Source organism: Hypanus sabinus, chromosome 4 (assembly GCF_030144855.1).
Source record: "Hypanus sabinus isolate sHypSab1 chromosome 4, sHypSab1.hap1, whole genome shotgun sequence".
NCBI lineage: Eukaryota > Metazoa > Chordata > Chondrichthyes > Myliobatiformes > Dasyatidae > Hypanus > Hypanus sabinus.
The window spans coordinates 99,745,633-99,765,417 of NC_082709.1; the positions used below are offsets into that span (position 1 = coordinate 99,745,633).

At 45.2% G+C, this 19,785-nt stretch overlaps 1 protein-coding gene across 2 annotated transcripts in view; it reads right to left on the reverse strand.

Annotated features, from left to right (window-relative positions):
* LOC132393023 (pleckstrin homology-like domain family B member 2) overlaps window positions 1-19,785 on the reverse strand; it is a 414,321-nt gene that overhangs the window by 393,910 nt on the left and 626 nt on the right. The gene's annotated exons all lie outside the window — the stretch shown is intronic.

Genomic DNA, 19,785 nt, shown 5'->3' on the forward strand with positions numbered 1-19,785 from the left:
TTCAAGCTGGTCCCATTCACCTGCATTTGACCCTCTGCTATCCATGTACCTGCTCCGTGTCTTTTAAATGTTGTTAATGTATCTGTCTTTTTGCCACTTTCTCTGTCAGCTAGATGCACAAAACATTTTGTAATGATTACAACTGGGAAGTTGTTATGTAATGAACCAGAGGTGATTAGGGAGCTTAAGGTAAAAGAACCCTTAGGATTGAGTTCAACTTGAAATTTGATAGGGAACAAGTTAAGTCTGACGTAGCAGTATTTCAGTGGAGTAAATTACAGTGGTATGAGGGCGGAGTTAGCCAAAGTAAATTGGAAGGAGATGCTGGCAGGGATGACAACAGAGCAGCAATGGTGTGCGGTTCTGGGGAAAATGGGGAAGGTGCAGGTTTGATGTATTCCAAAAACAAATACTCAAATGGCAAAATACTACAACCGTGGCTGACAAGGGAAGACAAAGCTATAGTAAAAGCAAAAGAAAGAGCATACAACAAAGCAAAAATTAGTGGTAAGATAGAGGATTAGGAAGCTTTTAAAACCCTACCAAAAGCAACTGAAAGAATCATTAGGAGGGTAAAGATGAAATATGAAAACAAGCTAGCAAACAATATCAAAGTGAATAGTAAAAACTTCTTTCAAGTATATTAAAAATAAAAGAGAGATGAAAGTGGATATAGGACCGCTAGAAAATTAGGCTGGAGAAATAATATCTGGGGCCAAGGGGATGGCAGATGAACATCTTGCCTGACTAACCTGTTGGAATTCTTTGAGATTACATGTAGGATAGATAAAGGGGATGCAATGAATGTCATATATTTGACTTTCAGAAGGCTTTTGACAAAGTGCCACGCATGAGGCTGCTTTACCAAGTTAAGAGCCCAGGGTATTACAAGGAAATTGCTAATATGGTTAGAGCATTAGTTGATTGGTAGGAGGCAGTGAGTGGGAATACAAGGATCCTTTTCTGGTTGGCTGCCAGTGACTAGAGGTGTTCTGCAGGGGTCAGTGTTGGGACCACTTCTTTTTCTGCTATATGTCAATGATTTAAATGATGGAATAGATGGTTTTGTTGCCAGGTTTGCAGGTGATATAAAGATTGGTGGAGGGGCAGGTAGTGTTGAGAAAACAGGTAGGCTGCAGAAGGTCGTGGACAGATTAGGAGAATGGGTATGAGAGTGGCAAATGAAATATAATGCTGGAAAACGCATGGTCAGGCACTTAGGTAGTGGAGAAAAATGTGCAGACTATTTTCTAAATGGGGAGAAAATCCAAAAATCTGAGATGCAAGGGGACTTGGGGGTCCTTGTGCAGAAAACCTTAAAGGTTAACTTGCAGGTTGAGTCAGTGGTGAGGAAGGCAAATGCAATGTTAGCATTCATCTCAAGAGGTCTAGAATAGAAGAGCAGGGATGTGATGCTGAGGCTTTTTAAGGCATTGGTGAGGCCTCACCTTGAGTAATGTCAACAGATTTGGTCTTCTCATCTAAGAAAAGATGTGCTAGCATTGGAGAGGGTCCAGAGGAGGTTCATAAGAACGATTCCAGGAATGAAAGGGTTATCATACAAGCTATGTTTGATAGCTCTAGGTCTGTACTCGCTGGAATTTAGAAGGATGAAGAGGAATCTCATTAAAACCTTTCGAATATTGGAAGGCCTAGACAGAGTAGATGTGGAAAGGATGTTTCCCATGGTGGGGGAGTCTAGGACAGGAAGGCACAGCTTCAGGATAGAGGGGCATCCATTTAAAGCAGAGATGCGGAGAAATGTCTTTAGCCAGGGTTTGGCGAATTTTGGAATTTATTACCACAGGCAGCTGTGGAGGTCAGGTCGTTGGGTGTATTTAAAGCAGAGATTGATAGGTTCTTGATTGGACATGGCATCAAAGATTACAGGGAAAAGGCCAGGGAGAGGGGCTGAGGAGGGGAGAAGGATCATCCATGATGAATTGGAGCAGACTCAATAGGCCAGATGGCCTAATTCTGTTGCTATGTCTTATGGTACTAAATCAACGGCCCTCTGAGGGAAAAAAATGCCCCTCAGGTCCCTTTAAAATCTTCCTCCCTCAGAATCAGAATCCGAATCAGGTGTAATATGTTGTGAAATTTGTTAACTTAGCAGCAGCAGTACAATGCAATACATGGTAATAAGGAAAAACTGTATTGTAGTAAGTATATATGTTAAATAGTTAAATTCAATAAGTAGTACAAAAACAGAAATAAAAAAGTCATGAGGTAGTCTTCGTGGGTTCAATGTCCATTCAGAAATGGGATGGCAAAGGCCGTTCCTGAATCATTGAGTGTGCCTCAATCCCAGCACACAGACCGCTCGTCAGGCGCTCCAGACCAGTTCAGAAGCAGGTGAAAACCTGGCCAGCAGGAGCCATCTCTGCTCTTCAAGACTGCTGTGAGCACACTGACTGGCACATGTTCATGGAGGCTGCAACTGATGGCGACTCTACCAACTTAGAGGAGTACACAGCATCAGTGACCAGCTACATCAGCAAGTGCATCGACAACGTCACTGTGTCCAAGACCATCACTACACGCACTAACCAGAAGCCATGGATGACAGCGGAGGTGCGTGCGCTGCTGAGGACTCATGACTCCGCCTTCAGAGCAAGCTACAAGGCAGTCCTAACAACAGCAAGGGCCAAACTGTCCCAGGCCATCAGAGAAGCAAAGCGTGCACACACTCAGCGAATCCACAGCCACTTCAGCGACACGTGGAATAGTATTCAGGACTTCACCAACAACAGGACAACATCACCTGACTGTGCAGGTGATGCCTCCCTCCCAGATGCGCTGAATAACTTCTACACCCGGTTTGAGGTGGAAAATGACGTGGTGGTGAGGAAGTCCACCCCTCCTCCAAATGACCAGGTGTTGTGTCTCACCGTGGCCAACGTGAGAAGAACCCTGTGCAGGGTCAACCCACAGAAGGCTGCTGGACCAAACAACATTCCTGGCAGAGTGCTCAGAGTAGTGGTCGCCAACCCATCGATCATAATCAACTGGTCGACTTTCCCAGTAGATCCCGAAAAAAAAAGAAAAATAGATACACAAATACTGTTGAGAGATTATTTCCAGGTTGCGGGGTTTTAGTTCCGTTCTTTCTGCCCAGTGTGCATGCGTTTAGCTCCCCCGCCACACACTACACAGAGTACTTCAGTGGTCCCCAACCACCGGACTGCGGACCAATACCGGGCCGCAAAGTACGTGCTACCGGACCGCGAGGAAACGATAGGAGTCAGCTGCACCTTTCCTCATTCCCTGTCACACCCACTGTTGAACTTGAACGCATGCGAGGTCATCAGTCGTCTAAACACCATTGGCCTCGGGTAACCGGCCGCCTCACGTAGCCAGCGGGAAGTGCCATTGCTACTGGCCTGGAGCGCGGACAGATGGGCGCCACCTCTAAACCTGTTTAGCACACTGAATGTTCGTGGGGAAGCCGGTGCTAAAATATTTGCAGACGACCTAATTCGGGTTCAGGGTTTCATAAGTAGCAGAGCAGCTACCTCGCTGCGATCTACTGAAAGTCATCCCTCGAGCCAAACTCTTGTCGGCCGATAGATCCTACCTACCTACTGGGGGGGGGGGGGGGGGGCGGGTGCGTACCCTGTCGCTCTCCTCCTCACTCGGTCGGTTGCTCTCTCTGAACTGTGACCGCCGTGGCCCCGGTACGGGGACCTCCGACCCTGACCTCGTCCTCTCACCCCACCCACGACCAGCCGCACCTGGCCAGGGCATCTGGCGACGGGCGGGCGGGAGGCTGAGTTCGGGCCCGGAGGCTGGTCTAATGAGGCAATGAAGCCCTCAAAGCTGCTCCGGTACCATAAGTCCATGCACCCTGCACCTAAAGCCAAACCCGTTGAGTTTTTTGAGTGGAAAAAACGTGAACAAGCAGGACAGAAGTGCTGATAACCGCGAAAACTAAATTGCGGAATAGACTAGACATAAGGAATCTGCTTGGAGTATTGCTGTATCCCGGTCGTGTTTAACACCCCCCCCACCCCCCATCGGCCGGTCTGCAAGAATATTGTCAATATTAAACCGGTTCACGGTACAAAAAAGGGCGGTGACCCCTGGTGTACATACATTATCTCCACTTCCGGGTTGCAGGGTTTTACTTCCGGTCTTTTCTTCCTAGTACGCATGCGTGTGACTAACTGATTTAGTAGGTCGATCTTGCCTTTCACTGAGGCCGAGGTAGGGGATCTTCGCTTAAAAAGGTTGATGACCACTAGCTTAGAGGATGTGCAGACCAGCTAGCAGATGTTCTCACTGACATCTTCAACACCTCCCTGAGCAGCGCCACCATTCCAACGTGCCTCAAGGCCGCCACCATTGTCCCTGTGCCGAAGAAGTCTTCAGTGTCCTGCCTAAATGACTACTGTCCCGTTGCACTCACATCCGTCATCATGAAGTGTTTCGAGAGGCTTGTCATGAGGCATATCAAGACTCTGCTGCCCCCTCACTGGACCCCCTGCAGTTTGCGTACAGACGCAACCGCTCAACAGACAACGCCATTGCCACCACCCTCCACCTGGCCCTAACCCACCTGGACAGAAAAGACACGTGCTGTTCATAGACTTCAGTTCAGCATTCAACACAATCATCCCTCAGAAACTGATTGGAAAGCTGAGCCTACTGGGCTCTGCAACTGGATCCTAGACTTCCTGACTGGGAGACCTCAGTCAGTCCGGATTGGGAGCAGCATCTCCAACACCATCACACTGAGCACAGGGACCCCCAGGGCTGTGTGCTCAGTCCACTGCTGTTCACTCTGCTGACCCATGACTGTGCTGCAATGCACAGCTCGAACCACATCATCAAGTTCGCCGATGACACGACCGTGGTGGGTCTCATCAGCAAGAACGACGAGTCAGCTTACGGAGAGGAGGTGCAGTGGCTAACAGACTGGTGCAGAGCCAACAACCTGTCTCTTAATGTGAACAAAACAAAAGAGATGGTTGTTGACTTCAGGAGGGCACGGAACGACCACTCCCCGCTGAACATCAACGGCTCCTCCGTAGAGATCATTAAAAGCACCAAATTTCTTGGTGTTCACCTGGTGGAGAATCTCACCTGGTCCCTCAACACCAGCTCCATAGCAAGGAAAGCCCAGAATTGTCTCTACTTTCTGCGAAGGCTGAGGGAAGTCCATCTCCCACCGCCCCCCCCATTCTCATCACATTCTACAGGGGTTGTATTGAGAGCACCCTGAGCAGCTGCATCACTGCCTGGTTCAGGAATTGCACCATCTCGGATCACAAGACCCTTCAGCGGATAGTGAGGTCAGCTGAGAAGATCATTGGAGTCTCTCTTCCTGCCATCACGGACATTTACACTACACACTGCATCCGCAAATCAAACAGCATTATGAAGGACCCCATGCACCCCTCATACAAACTCTTCTCCCTCCTGCCATCTGGGAAAAGGCTCTGAAGCATTCGGGCTCTCACGACCAGACTGTGTAACAGTTTCTTCCCCCAAGCCATCCGACTCCTCAATAGCCAGAGCCGAGACTGACACCAACCTACTGCCCTCTACTGTGCCTATTGTCTTTATTCTACTGCCTGCACTGTTTTGTGGGCTTTATGCAGTCCTGGGTAGGTCTGTAGTCTAGTGTAGTTTCTGTGTTGCTTTATATAGTTCAGTGTAGTTTTTGTGCTGTTTCATGTAACACCATGGTCCTGAAAAACATTGTCCCGATTTTACTGGGTACTGGACCAACAGCTAATGGTCGAAATGACAATAAAAAGTGACTTGACTCGACTTGACTTCATAAGATCATTCCTGCCATGCTCAATGCCCTGACTAATCTAGGCCAGCGTGCCAAATACCTTCTTCATTACCTTACATACTTGTGATGCCTCTGTACAGCTTTCCCAGGTCCCCAAGGTACTATGACTCACTGGAAGTGCAAACCTAGAGCTATGGTCTCCTCCCACATCGCAAAGACAGGTGTATTTGTAGGCACTGTTCCCACTTCACTGTGTGGGTGCATGACTGCGTAGTGACCGAAGTGCTTCCGTGCACAGAGCTTCTGTTGATGTGCAGCTAGAGGTTTCCGTTTTATAATGTTTTATTAAAGCACCACGTGGTTTTCAGGCTGCATAGAGCATGGTTGGTCCACACAGCTGTGAAACAAAATGAGAGGCAATGTTGTTTGTAGGTGAATTGATTGTTGTAAGTTGCCCCTAGGGTAGAATGTGGGGGAGTTGAGGGAAATGTGAGGAGAATACAATGGATTATCGTTTGATGGTTTGACAAAGAGTCAGTTCCCATGCTGTGTCTCTCCGGTGAGACAGCCTGGGGCTCCCAGGCAACTTCAGTAGAATGCAGCTGATTGACCTCCATGGCTGTTACAAGGCAAAGATTCCCGTTTACATTTGATATTGATCCCAGAGCTCTTGCACCATCTACATTGTACAATATAACCTGTGTCTGTACAGTCAACAGTCCCACAGCTAGAATATTACCCATAGCCTGATTGTGAAGTTCAAATTAACATTATCAAAGTACCTATATGTCACCATATACAACCCTGAGGTTCATTCTCTTGTGGGCATACTCAAGATTAATATAATCACCATAATAGAACAATGGAAGAACTCACCAGCTTCAGTGTTCAACCAGTGTGCAAAAAACATAAACTGTGCAAATACAAAAAAAGAAACAACTATAATAAATTAATTAGCAATAAATATTCAGAATGTGAGCTGAAGAATACTTGAAAGTGAGCCCATAGCTTGTGGGAACTGCTCAGTGATGGGGTAAGTGAAGTTGAGTGAGCCTTTGGTTCAAAAGCCTGATGGTTGAGGGGTGAGACGAAGGAACACATCCCAATCCTCATAGAGGGATCAGAAGTGGAGAGAGTGAGCAGCTTCAAGTTCCTGGGTGTCAAGATCTCTGAGGATCTAACCTGGTCCCAGCATATTGATGTAGTCATTAAGAAGGCAAGACAATGGCTATACTTTATTAGGAGCTTGAGGAGATTTGGCATGTCAACAAATACACACACAAACTTCTACAGTTGTACTGTGGAGAGCATTCTGACAGGCTGCATCACTGTCTGGTATGGAGGGGCTACTGCACAGGACTGAAAGAAGCTGCAGAAGGTTGTATATCTAGTCAGCTCCATCTTGGGCACTAGCCTACGAAGTACCCAGGACATCTTTAGTGAGCGGAGCCTCAGAAAAGGCTCCATTATTGATGCACCATCAATAACTCTCTGAGATATGAGTTAAGGTAGGCTTTTATTGGCTGGAAGAAAACACAAGCAGCAAGTGACCACCACACAACATCCTGGAGACTGAGAAAGAAGCAGCCTTTATACAGGGGTCTGTAGGAGGAGCCACAGGAGCAGTCAGCAGGGTGGGGGGGCATGTCCAGACAGGTATATGTAGTTCACCACAATTATTAAGGAACTCCAGCACCCAGGGCATGCCCTTTTCTCACGTTATCATCAGGTAGGAGATACAGAAGCCTTAAGTGTAGAAATAGCAGGGGCTCTGACAGAAATATTTCAAATGTCTTTAGAAACAGGGATGGTGCTGGAGGATTGGCATATTGCTCATGTTGTTCCATTGTTTAAAAAGGGTTCTAGAAGTAAGCCTAGCAATTATAGACCTGTCAGTTTGATGTCAGTGGTGGGTAAATTAATGGAAAGTATTCTTAGAGATGGTAAAAATAATTATCTGGATAGACAGGGTCTGATCAGGAACAGTCAACATGGATTTGTGCGTGGAAGGTCATGTTTGACAAATCTTATTGAATTTTTTGAAGAGGTTACGAGGAAAGTTGACGAGGGTAAAGCAGTGGATGTTGTCTATGTGGACTTCAGTAAGGTCTTTGATAAGGTTCTGCATGGAAGGTTAGTTAGGAAGGTTCAATCGTTAGGTATTAATATTGAAGTAGTAAAATGGATTCAACAGTGGCTGGATGGGAGATGCCAGAGAGTAGTGGTGGATAACTGTTTGTCAGGTTGGAAGCCGGTGACTAGTGGTGTGCCTCAGGGATCTGTATTGGGTCCAATGTTGTTTGTCATATACATTAATGATCTGGGTGATGGGGTGGTAAATTGGATTAGTAAGTACATAGATGATACTAAGGTAGGTGGTGGTGTGGATAATGAAGTAGGTTTTCAAAGCTTGCAGAGAGATTTAGGCCAGTTAGAAGAGTGGGCTGAACGATGGCAGATGGAGTTTAATACTGATAAGTGTGAGGTGCTACATTTTGATAGGAATAATCAAAATAGGACATACATGGTGAATGGTCGGGCATTGACAAATGCAGTAGAACAAAGTGATTTAGGAATAATGGTGCATAGTTCCCTGAAGGTGGAATCTCATGTGGATAAGGTGGTGAAGAAAGCTTTTGGTATGCTGGCCTTTATAAATCAGAGCATTGAGTATAGGAGTTGGGATGTAATATTAAAATTGTACAAGGCATTGGTGAGGCCAAATTTGGAGCATTGTGTACAGTTCTGGCCACCAAATTATAGGAAAGATGTCAACAAAATAGAGAGAGTACAGAGGCAATTTACTAGAATGTTACCTGGGTTTCAGCACCTAAGTTACAGGGAAAGGTTGAACAAGTTAGGTCTTTATTCTTTGGTGCGTAGAAGGTTGAGGGGGGACTTGATAGCAGTATTTAACATTATGAGGGGGATAAATAGAGTTGACATGGATAGGCTTTTTTGAGAGTAGGGGAGATTCAAACAAGAGGACATGAGTTGAGAGTTAAGGGGCAAAAATCTATGGGTAACACGAGGGGGAACTTCTTTACTCAGAGAGTGGTAGCTGTGTGGAATGAGCTTCCAGTAGAAGTGGTAGAGGCAGGTTCAATTTTGTCATTTAAAAAAAAATTGGATAGGTATATGGACAGGAAAGGAATGGAGGGTTATGGGCTGAGTGCAGGCCAGTGGGACTAGATGAGAGTAACCGTTTGGCACGGATTAGAAGGGCCGTAATGGCCTGTTTCTGTGCTGTAATCGTTATATGGTTATAAGGCACACACTCAGCAATTCAGGAACAGCTTCTTCCCCTCTGCCATCCAATTCCTGAATGGACAATGAAGCTTTGGACACTACCTCACTTCTTTTATTATACAGTATTTCTGTTTTTGCATATTTTTAATAATCTATTCAATATATCTAATTGATGTACTTGTTTATTTATTATATTTTATTTTATTTATTATTATTATTCCTCTGTTACATAATGTATTGCATTGAACTGTTGCTGCTAAGTTAACAAACTTCACATCACATGCCAGTGATAATAAACCTGATTCTGATTCTGATTCTGATTCGGAACCTGGTGATGTGAATCCTGAGGCTTCTGTACCTTCTTCCTGACAGTTGAGGTATAATAACTGTTCCTGAACCTGGTGGTGTGGGTCCTGAGGCTCTTGTACCACCTTCCCGACAGCAGCAGCAAGAAGAGATGGTGGATGCTGCTTTCCCACGATGACGCTCTGTGTAGATATGCTCAGTGGTGCACAGGGCTTTACCCATGATGGACTAGGCCTTATCCAGTGCAGGAATTTTTAGCTGTGGATATCTGGGCTAAAGGTTACTGTCCCAAGAGAATGCTTTATCGTCAAAGGATGGTGCCTACCATCATGGAAATGGAATGCACAGAATAATAAATTGTTAATTACAAACAGAAATGACTGGCAGCTCTAACATAGTTGTGGTTGTATGGATGCAGATTGAACTCCTTGTGCAGCTCAGTTGTTACTATTCAAAAACTAAAATCAACAGAAAATAGGATGGCATGTATACAGTCATAACTCTGCTTAGAGAGATTTTGACAGCGCATTTCATCTTTGGAATTCCATCACCGAAATACTTTGCTGGGTTAGTAAGTTGGAATCTGTTTGGTGTCCAAGACCAAAACCCCCTAAAGATGTCTATGCCCCAAGATAGGGTAGAAAAGCATTCATTGGTAAGTGACAGGAAGTCACATTGCAACTGTACTGAGTGCATTTCTGGCCATTCCATTGCAGTGAGGGTGTGGAGGCTTTGGAGAGTCTGCAGAAGAGCTTCACCAGGATGCATTTGAGCTGTGTGCTGAAAGAAAGGTCGGACAAACTTGGACTGTTTCCTCAGGAGCATCGGAGGTGGAGGGGAGAGGTGACAGAAATTCATAAAGGCATAGATAGTCAGAATTTTTTCTCAGGGAAAAAATGACTAAATATGAGAACACATGTATTTTTAAGATGAGTAGGGGAATCAGAAAAGAAATGTGAGGAGAAGCTTTCATTAATGTATGTATGTACGTGTTTGGTTATATTGAGATGTAGTGCAGAATATTCCAGCACACTGAGTCATGCCACACAGCAGCTCCCCGATTTAACCCTAGCCTAATCACAGGACAATTTATTACGGCCATTTAGCCGACTAATTGGTACGTCTTTGTACAACTGCAGTACCCGGATGAAACTCATACAGTCATGGGTCATGGGAGAACGTACAAATGTACAAACAGACAGCAGTGGGAATTGAACCCGGGTCACTGGTACTGTAAAGCGTTGTGCTAACCACTACACTACCGTGCGATGGGAATTGAACCCGGGTCACTGGTACTGTAAAGCGTTGTGCTAACCACTACACTACCGTACGATGGGAATTGAACCCAGGTCACTGGTACTGTAAAGCGTTGTGCTAACCACTACACTACCGTGCGATGGGAATTGAACCCGGGTCACTGGTACTGTAAAGCGTTGTGCTAACCACTACACTACCGTGCGATGGGAATTGAACCCCGGTCACTGGTACTGTAAAGCGTTGTGCTAACCACTACACTACCGTACGATGGGAATTGAACCCGGGTCACTGGTACTGTAAAGTGTTGTGCTAACCAATGAGTTGTCAGGGCTCAAAGCACCTGTGATGGTTTGTTAGATAGATAAATTAATATGCAGGCAATAGATGGGTATGGATCATGTACAGGCAGGCAAGATTCATATTTGCCACTGGCATGGTGGGCCCAGGTTCCTGTTTCTGAGCCACATGCTGTGTACAGGAAGATCTGCAATGTGATAGTGGGCAAATTATCTGCCTAGTTTGTTTGTTTGAGAAACAGAGTTGGTCAGGTTTCGATTTAAGGAGGCAGCGCATGTCTACCTCTCGCATGAAATCAGGGATGGGTGATCAATCCTGGCCTTGCTCCAAGCTCCTTGCTTACCCGATTCCATATCAGGATATTGATCAGTGACAGATACGGGTGGAGAAATGGCAGATGACGTTTAATCTGGGCAAGTGTGAGGTTTTGCACTTTGGGAGCACAAATGTAAAGGAAAAGTACACAGTTAGTGTTAGGAATCTGAATGGCATCGGTATACAGAGGGATTTTGGGTCCAAGACCGAAGCTCTTTCGGTGGCAACGCAAGAAGATAGGATGGTAAAGAAGGCACGTTTGTTTGAGAGAGCCATGGTTTACAAGGGATGTTGGAAACTTGGTTCAGAAAAAAGAGAGATATCTACAATAAATATAGGCAGCATGGAGTAAATGAATTGTTTGAGGAATATAAAGAATGTAAAAAGAATCTTAAGAAAGAAATTAGAAAAGCTAAAAGAAAATACAAGGTTGCTTTGGCAAGTAAGGTGAAAATAAATACGAAGGGTTTCTACAGTTTTAATAATAGCAAAAGCATAGTGAGGCATAAAATTGGTCCCTTAGAGAATCAGAGTGGACAGCTATGTGTGGAACCGAAAGAGATGGGGGAGATTTTGAACAGTTTCCTTTCTTCAGTATTCACTACGGAGAAGGGTTTTGAAATGTGTAAGGTAAGGGAAACAAGTAGGGAATTTACGGAAACTACGACGATTAAAGAGGAGGAAGTACTGTCGCTTTTAAGGAATATAAAAGTGGACAAATCTCTGTGTCCTGACAGGATATTCCCGAGGACCTTGAGGGAAGTTAGTGTACAAATAGCAGAGGCTCTGACAGAAATATTTCAAATGTCATTAGAAACGGGGATGGTGCTGGAGGATTGGCATTTGCTATTAACATAACTGTAGAAACCCTTCGGATTTATTTTCACCTTACTTACCAAAGCAACCGCGTATCTTCTTTTAGCTTTTCTAATTTCTTTCTGAAGTTTCTTTTTACATTCCTCAAGCACCTCACTTACTCCATGCTGCCTATAATTATTGTAGATCTCCCTCCTTTTCCGATCCAAGTTTCCAATATCCCTTGAAAACCACGGCTCTCTCAAACTTTTAACCTTTCCTTTCAACCTAACAGGAACATAAAGATTCTGTACCCTCAAAATTTCACCTTTAAATGACCTCCATTTCTCTATTACATCCTTCCCATAAAACAAATTGTCCCAATCCACTCCTTCTAAATCCTTTTGCATCTCCTCAAAGTTAGCCTTTCTCCAATCAAAAATCTCAACCCTGGGTCCAGTCCTATCCTTCTCCATAATTATATTGAAACTAATGGCATTGTGGTCACTGGACCTGAAGTGCTCCCCAACACATACCTATGAGATCACCTGACCTATTTCATTCCCTAACAGGAGATCCAACACTGCCCCTTCTCTAGTCGATACCTCTATGTACTGCTGCAAAAAACTATCCTGCACACAATTTACAAACTCCAAACCAACCAGCCCTTTTACAGAATGGGCTTCCCAGTCTATGTGTGGAAAATTAAAATCTCCCACAATCACAACCTTGTGCTTACTACAAATATCTGCTATCTCCTTACAAATTTGCTCCTCCAATTCTCACTCCCCATTAGGTGATCTATAATACACCCCTATAAGTGATACTACACCTTTCCCATTCCTCAGTTCCACACAAATAACCTCCCTAGACGAGCCCTCTAATCTATCCTGCCAGAGGACCGCTGTAGTATTTTCTCTAACAAGCAACACAACACCTCCCCCTCTTGTCCCTCCGATTCTATCACACCTGAAGCAACAAAATCCAGGAATATTTAGTTGCCAATCACACCTCTCCTGCAACCATGTTTCACTAATAGCTACAACATCATATTTCCAAGTATCAATCCAGCTCTGAGCTCATCCATCTTTCTTACAATGTTCCTAACATTAAAATAAATGCATTTAAGAAACTCTCCACCTCTTGCTCTCTGTTTATCTCTAACAGTACAAAGAACTTTTCTGTCTTCTTTTTCTTCCTTCTCCCATACATCTGTTCCTACACTCTGGTTCTCCTCCCCCCTCGTATCTAGTTTAAATCCACTGCAGCCTCTCTAGCAAACCCACCTGCAAGAATATTTGTCCCCCTCCAGTTCAGATGTAAACCATCCCGCCGGAACAGGTCCCACCTTCCCTGGAAAACTGCCCAATTATCTTTAAATCTGAAGCCCTCACTCCTGCACCATGTCTTCAGCCACGTGTTGATCTGCACTATCTTACTATTTCTAAACCCACCTGCACGTGGCACTGGTAGCAATCCTGAGATTGCTATCCTGGAGGTCCTGTCCTTTAACTTGGTGCCTAACTCCCTAAACTCACTTTTCAGGAACTCCTCACTCTTCCTCCCCACGTCATTGGTCCCTACATGGAGCATGACATCTGGCTGCTCACCCTCCCTCTTGAGAATACTGAGAACTCGATCCGAGATATTGCACACCCTGGCACCAGGGAGGCAACAGACCATCCGGGATTCTCGATCTCTTCCACAGAACCTCCTATCTGCCCCACTAACTATCGAATCCCCTATCACTACTGCTCTCCTCTTTTCCCTCCTTCCCTTCTGAGCTGAGGGTCCAGTCTCGGTGCCAGAGACGCAACCACTGCAACTTGTCCCTAGTAGGTCGTCCCCACCAACAGTATCCAAAACGGTATACTTATTGATGGGAATGGCCACAGGGGTGCTCTGCTCTTCCTGTCTATTCCCCTTCTCTCCCCTGACAGTCACCCAACTACCTGTCTCCTGACTCCTGGGGGTGACTATCTCCCTGTAACTCCTGTCTATTTCTGCCTCTGCCTCCCGAATGATCCGAAGTTCATGCAGCTCCAGCTCCAGTTCCCTAACACAGTTTGTCAGGAGCTGCAGCTGGATGCACCTTTTACAGGTGTAGTCATCAGGGACAACAGCGTTCGCCCTGACTTCCCACGTACTGCAAATGGAGCACTCAACTGCCCTAACTGCTGCCTCTCAGCCCTATTCTCTCGCCCTCTCCCCATAACTGCTGTATCTTTTGCTGAATAAATTTACAACACTGTGGGCAAAAGCCCAGATTTTTTATTGCCTTTCCCTCAACATATTTGGTTGAGAGCGGATTCTGCATGGTAGTTTCCTTGACAAAATCCAGGAACAGAATTGATATCACAACAAGAGGTAACCTCCGACTGTCATTGTCTAAGTTGGAGCCTGATATCATGAAACTTGCAGAAAAGCACCGAGCTCAAGGACCGCATTAGGCTAAATAGATGTTTAATTTCATACAGTCTTTTTAAAGTTTTGTCCAGTATGTCAGAATGTTCAAATTTTCTTGGTGTTCTATAATAAATGATTTTCTGTCTATCTGTTCATGTTGTATCCCTGTTTGAAAGGGGGGCCCTGGAACCTGAGAAGAGCTCCTAGCTGTGGCCAAAAAACGGTTGAGAATCACTGTTATATAGCTTTAACGTTACCTCATAGCTCTTGAACACAATCTCACGGTCAATGAAGTCCATCACACCAAATGCCTTCTTAACAACACTGTTGACATTAGAGAGGGTCCAGAGGATCTTCACAATCGTTATCCAGGAAATGAAAGAGTTAATGAAAGAAGCATTGAATGGCTTTGGGCCTATACTCAATGGAGTTTAGAAGAATAATGGGGGATCTCATTGAAACCTATCAAATATTGGAAGGCCTAGTTGGAACAGACGTGGAGAGGTCTGCTTCCAACGGAGGGAGAGTCTAGGACCAGAAGGCACAGCCTCAAAATGCAAAGATATCCTTTAGAACAGAGATGAGGAGAAATTTCTTCAGTCAGATGGTGGTGCTGCTGTGGTTGTGGAGGCCAAGGCATTTGGTATATTTAGAGCAGAGGTGTATAGTTTCTTAAACAGTAAGGGGATCAAAGGTTATGGGGGAGAGGGCGAGAGAATGGGATTGAGAGGAAAACTAAATCAGACATGTTCGAATAGCAGAGTAGATTAGATGGGCAAATGGCCTAATTCTACTCCTATTCTATTTCTACCATTGTTGGCTGTGTCTTCAATGACGAAGACTCAAGCTCTGGAATTCCCTCCTGAAGCTTCGCCACTTCCATGAGGCACTCCTAAACCATTTTGTTATCCTGCACTCTATGGGGCCCAGTACAACTCGTTTTTGACACTGCGTCAGTGTTTGGTATTTGAAATCAAACGGTTTTTATTCACATTCCAGGTTCGGGTAATGCTGGCAAGATTAGTGTGTACTGCCCATCCCTAATCAGCACCATCTTGAACTGCTCCTGTCTTGGTGAAGGTGCTGTTAGGGAGAGAGTCCCAGGAGTGCTGACTAAGGAACAGTGATATATTTCCATGTGAGGATTGGAGGGTAACCTGTAGATGGTTGTATAGCCATGGTCCTTTTGCCCCTGTCCCTGTCCCAGTCGGTGTAGAGGACACGGGTTCAGGAAGTACTATGGGTGCAAGGATGTGGGAGTAACAGCAATGCATTTTGTAGATGGTACAGACTGACATCTCGGCCCAAAATATCAACTGTACTCTTCTCCATAGATGCTGCCTGGCCTGCTGAGTTCTTCCAGCATTTTGTGTATGTTGTTTAGATTGGTGGTTGGGATGCCAATTGACTGGGTTGGATGGCATTTAGCTTTAAAAAGTAGTTGGAGCTTCACTCATCTGGGCACGTGGAGAGCATCCCACTACTGGCCATTTTTAGTTGCTACTGCAAACCCGACAGGAACACCATGAAGACTGGTGGGGTCAGATCCATAACTCAATATTACCATGAAGAACACCATGTAGACCAGACGGGGTCAGATCCATAACTCAATATTACCATGAAGAACACCATGAAGACTGGCCGGGTCAGATCTGTAGCTCAGCACTGCCATACTAAATCATGATTTTCATATCTCTGCTTGTTCTGTTACCCTGAGATTGAACACCATTACACCAAACAAGTTTCAACTAAAAGAAATCCTCTAGGGCTGGGAACAGGCATTCGCCCCAGGTCCAGCTGAGGGATTTGAGCAGATAAAGGTTTATCTGATTGCAATGCAAAGAAACATTTCCCACAGCACAGTCTGCGTGTTGGATAAACACTGGACCAAATAGTTCCAGAGGTTCCAGGAAATGAGTGAGCACGAATGTCAGGACATTCTTTTTTGTTTAAATTTGAGAACAGCATTGCACCAAGAAGACAAAACACAAAGCCTGGTTTACATTTCATTTCAAAGTTTAGTCACTGCATGTAAACCTACACAAATACATTTAAACAGGAAATGATAAAGATCAGATAGCATTTCAAGGTATCATCCAACCAAAACTTTACTGAATGAGCTCACTCTGCCTGCACACCTGAACTGACAGTCAAATCAAGTGAACTCTGTAAAATATCTGCTCATTTTACTCAAATCTTACTCTTCCAGTTGCTGAATTCTTCATCTAGCTCTGGGAAACTCTCTGACAGTCACAGTTTGATCCAGATCCCTTTGATCCAAAGGGTTTGTTATCACAGACATCACTATCTGTATGTTGCAAATGTTGGCAGAAATAAATGGGAACGTTCCCCCATCACCAGGAGCAGAGCTTCATATCAGTTCAAAATATTTCCCCAGCTCTTGCTTCAACCGATGTTTTAAACTGTTTGGAAGAACGAGACAGTCAAACGTACCAGAGTGAGGGAGTAACATCCCAACATAAGAGTGTAGGCAGTACCAGTGTTATGTTAGAGTTCCCTTCCTGAGAACTGTCCCCAAGCCGATTCTGTACCACAGAGAGCATCCAATCAGGATGCATCACAGCTTGGTATTGTAACTGTTCTGTGCAAGGAAGTGGAGAGAGTTGTGAACACAGCCCAGTCCAGCATGAAAATCAGCCTCCCCTCCATGACTCCTTTTATACTTCACCCGACATCGGCAAAGCAGCCAGCTCTCCCAACTCACTCATTCTCACTTCTCTCCCCCTCCTATCAGGCAGAAGATACAAAAGCCCGAGATACAAAATCACCACTGATACCAGACTCTCAAATGCCAGTAGATGTAGTCTTCATCTCCCACGGTGGCCCTTCTACTTTTGCTGTGTATTTACAAAGCACCTTCTCTATAACTGCAACACACAATTCTGCATTCTGTTTTAATACAACTATCTGACTATACCTATGTCTGGAGCGATCGTCTGGGTGGAGCACAAAACAAAAGCTTTTCACTGTATCTTGGTACATGTGACAATGATAAACTAAGAAATTCTGCAGATCCTTGAAACCCAAAGCAACAAACACAAGATGCTGGAGCATCTACGGAAATAAATAAAGTCGACGTTTCAGACCCAGACTCTTCATCGGGATTGGAAAGTAGGGGGGAGGGGAATGATGATAACCAGGAGGAAAATCTTGCCTGACAAACCTGATATAATTCTTTGAGGAGATTACAAGAGGATGGATAAAGGGATTGCAGTGGATATTGTATATTTGGACTTTCAGAAGGCCTTTGACAAGATGTCACACATGAGGCTACTTACCAAATTTTAAGAGCCCACAGGTTTATAGGAAAACTACTAACATTGTTGGGTTCCTCATCTTAGAAAAGATGTGCTGGCATTGGAGAGGGTCCAGAGGGAGTTCACAAGGATGATTCCAGCAATGAAAGGGTTATCATACAAGGAATGTTTGATGGCTCTGGGTCTGTACTTGCTGGAATTCAGAAGGATGCGGGGGAATCTCACTGAAACCTTTCAAATATTGAAAGACCTAGACAGAGTAGATGTGGAAAGGATATTTCCCATAGTGAGAGAGTCTAGGACAAGAGGGCACAGCCTCAGGATAGAGGGGCATCCATTTAAAACAGAGATGTGGAGAAATTTCTTTAGCCAAAGGATGGTGAATTTGTGGAATTCCTTGCCACATGTAGCTGTGGAGGCCAGGTCGCTGGGCGTATTTAACGAAGAGATTGATAGCTTCTTGGTTGGACGTGGCATCAAAGGTTACAGGGAGAAGGCCGGGAACTGGGGTTGAGGAGAAGAGAAAAAGATTAGCCATGATTGGATGGTGGAGCAGACTCGATGGGCCAATGGCATAATTCTGCTCCTATGTCTTATCGCCTTATGGTCTTAAGGTGATAGGTGAAGCCAGGTGGGTCAGAAGGTAAAGGGCCGGTGATGAAGGAATCTGGTAGGAGAGGCGAGTGGAACATAGGAGAAAGGCAAGAAGGAGGGGACCCTGGGGGAGTTGGTAGGCAGGTGAGAAGAGGTAAGAGGCCAAAGTGTCGGACCATGGCTTCCTCTTGTGCCAAGATGAGGCCACCCTCAGGGTGGAGGAGCATCACCTTATATTCCGTCTGGGTAACCTCCAGCCTGATGGCATGAATATCGTTTGCTCCTTGCGCTAAAATAATATTTCCCTCCCCCTCCCCGTTCCCTCTGAAGAGGGTCTTGTCCCAAAACGTTAACTGTTTATTCATTTCCATAGATGCTGCCTGACCTGCTGAGTTCCTCCAGCATTTTGTGTGTAATACTGATCGTGTAAGAACTGCTCTCTGTAAAGAGCAACTAGAAAAGGTGATCACAATGAAACACACAAATCTTATGGATCACGACAAGTTCGAGCAGGGATGATGGTTCTATTAGAATCAAGAATTGCAATCTCCCCACACACAGATAGTTTCCCTGTCCCTAGTCCTATGTTGCCCTGGTTGGCCCCTCCTCACACCCAGACAGTTGCCCTGTCCCTAACGCTATGCTGCCCCTGGTGTTGCCCTGGTTGGCCCCGCCTCACACACAATGACCATGATGCTGTGCCTCCTGGGAAGTCCACAACTGTGGGGCAAACATGGATTCTCATCATCGTGGAGTATGCCTGGAAGATGTATGATGTATAGATGTTTTAAATAAAAAGTGAAGTTGCAGACAGTGAAGAAACTTGTCAAAGGATATAGGTCAGCTACAGATCTGGGCAGATAGTGTTGTGTCCAGGCAAGTGTGAGGTCTGGGGGAAGTACACAAAGTATGTTTGGATAGTTTTCTCTGGGGGGGGGGCCATCACTTCAGAGATAAGGTCATGAGGAAACCCGAGGTCCGTTAATGAACCCAGCCCCAGTTTGCTCAGCCATTCCACCCATGATATCTCAAATTCACAGACTGGCATTTCCCTGGATTTAATATCAAACTTCTATCCATCTGAAATTTAATGCCTGTAGTTGAAGGATCAAAGGCAGTTTATGGACATGCTAAACAGTCTCTGCATATAGAGCCTTACATGGGCCAAGTCCACACCCTAGACTCCCGGCCAGCAGAAACAATCTCTCCTTGCCCCACACCCCCTATCCAGAACAGCAACCTGATCAATCCTTACTCTTCTAAAGAAATCACAGTTTGTGTACTGTTGGGATGTAAACTGCACCCACTCCTGTAAGGCGCATACAGCAGGGGTATCCGACCCAGAGTTTTGTAAGATCATGCACCAGATGCTGGAGGAACCCAGCGTCCACGGAAAGAAACGGACAGATAACACTGCAGGTTGAGAACATTAAATTTCACCGGGAACGTTCACTGTCCATCTCCCTTCACAGGAGCTGCCTGACCCGCCGAGTTTCGCTAGCGACGTGAGATTCCGGTATCTGCAGTCACCTCTATTCTATAATG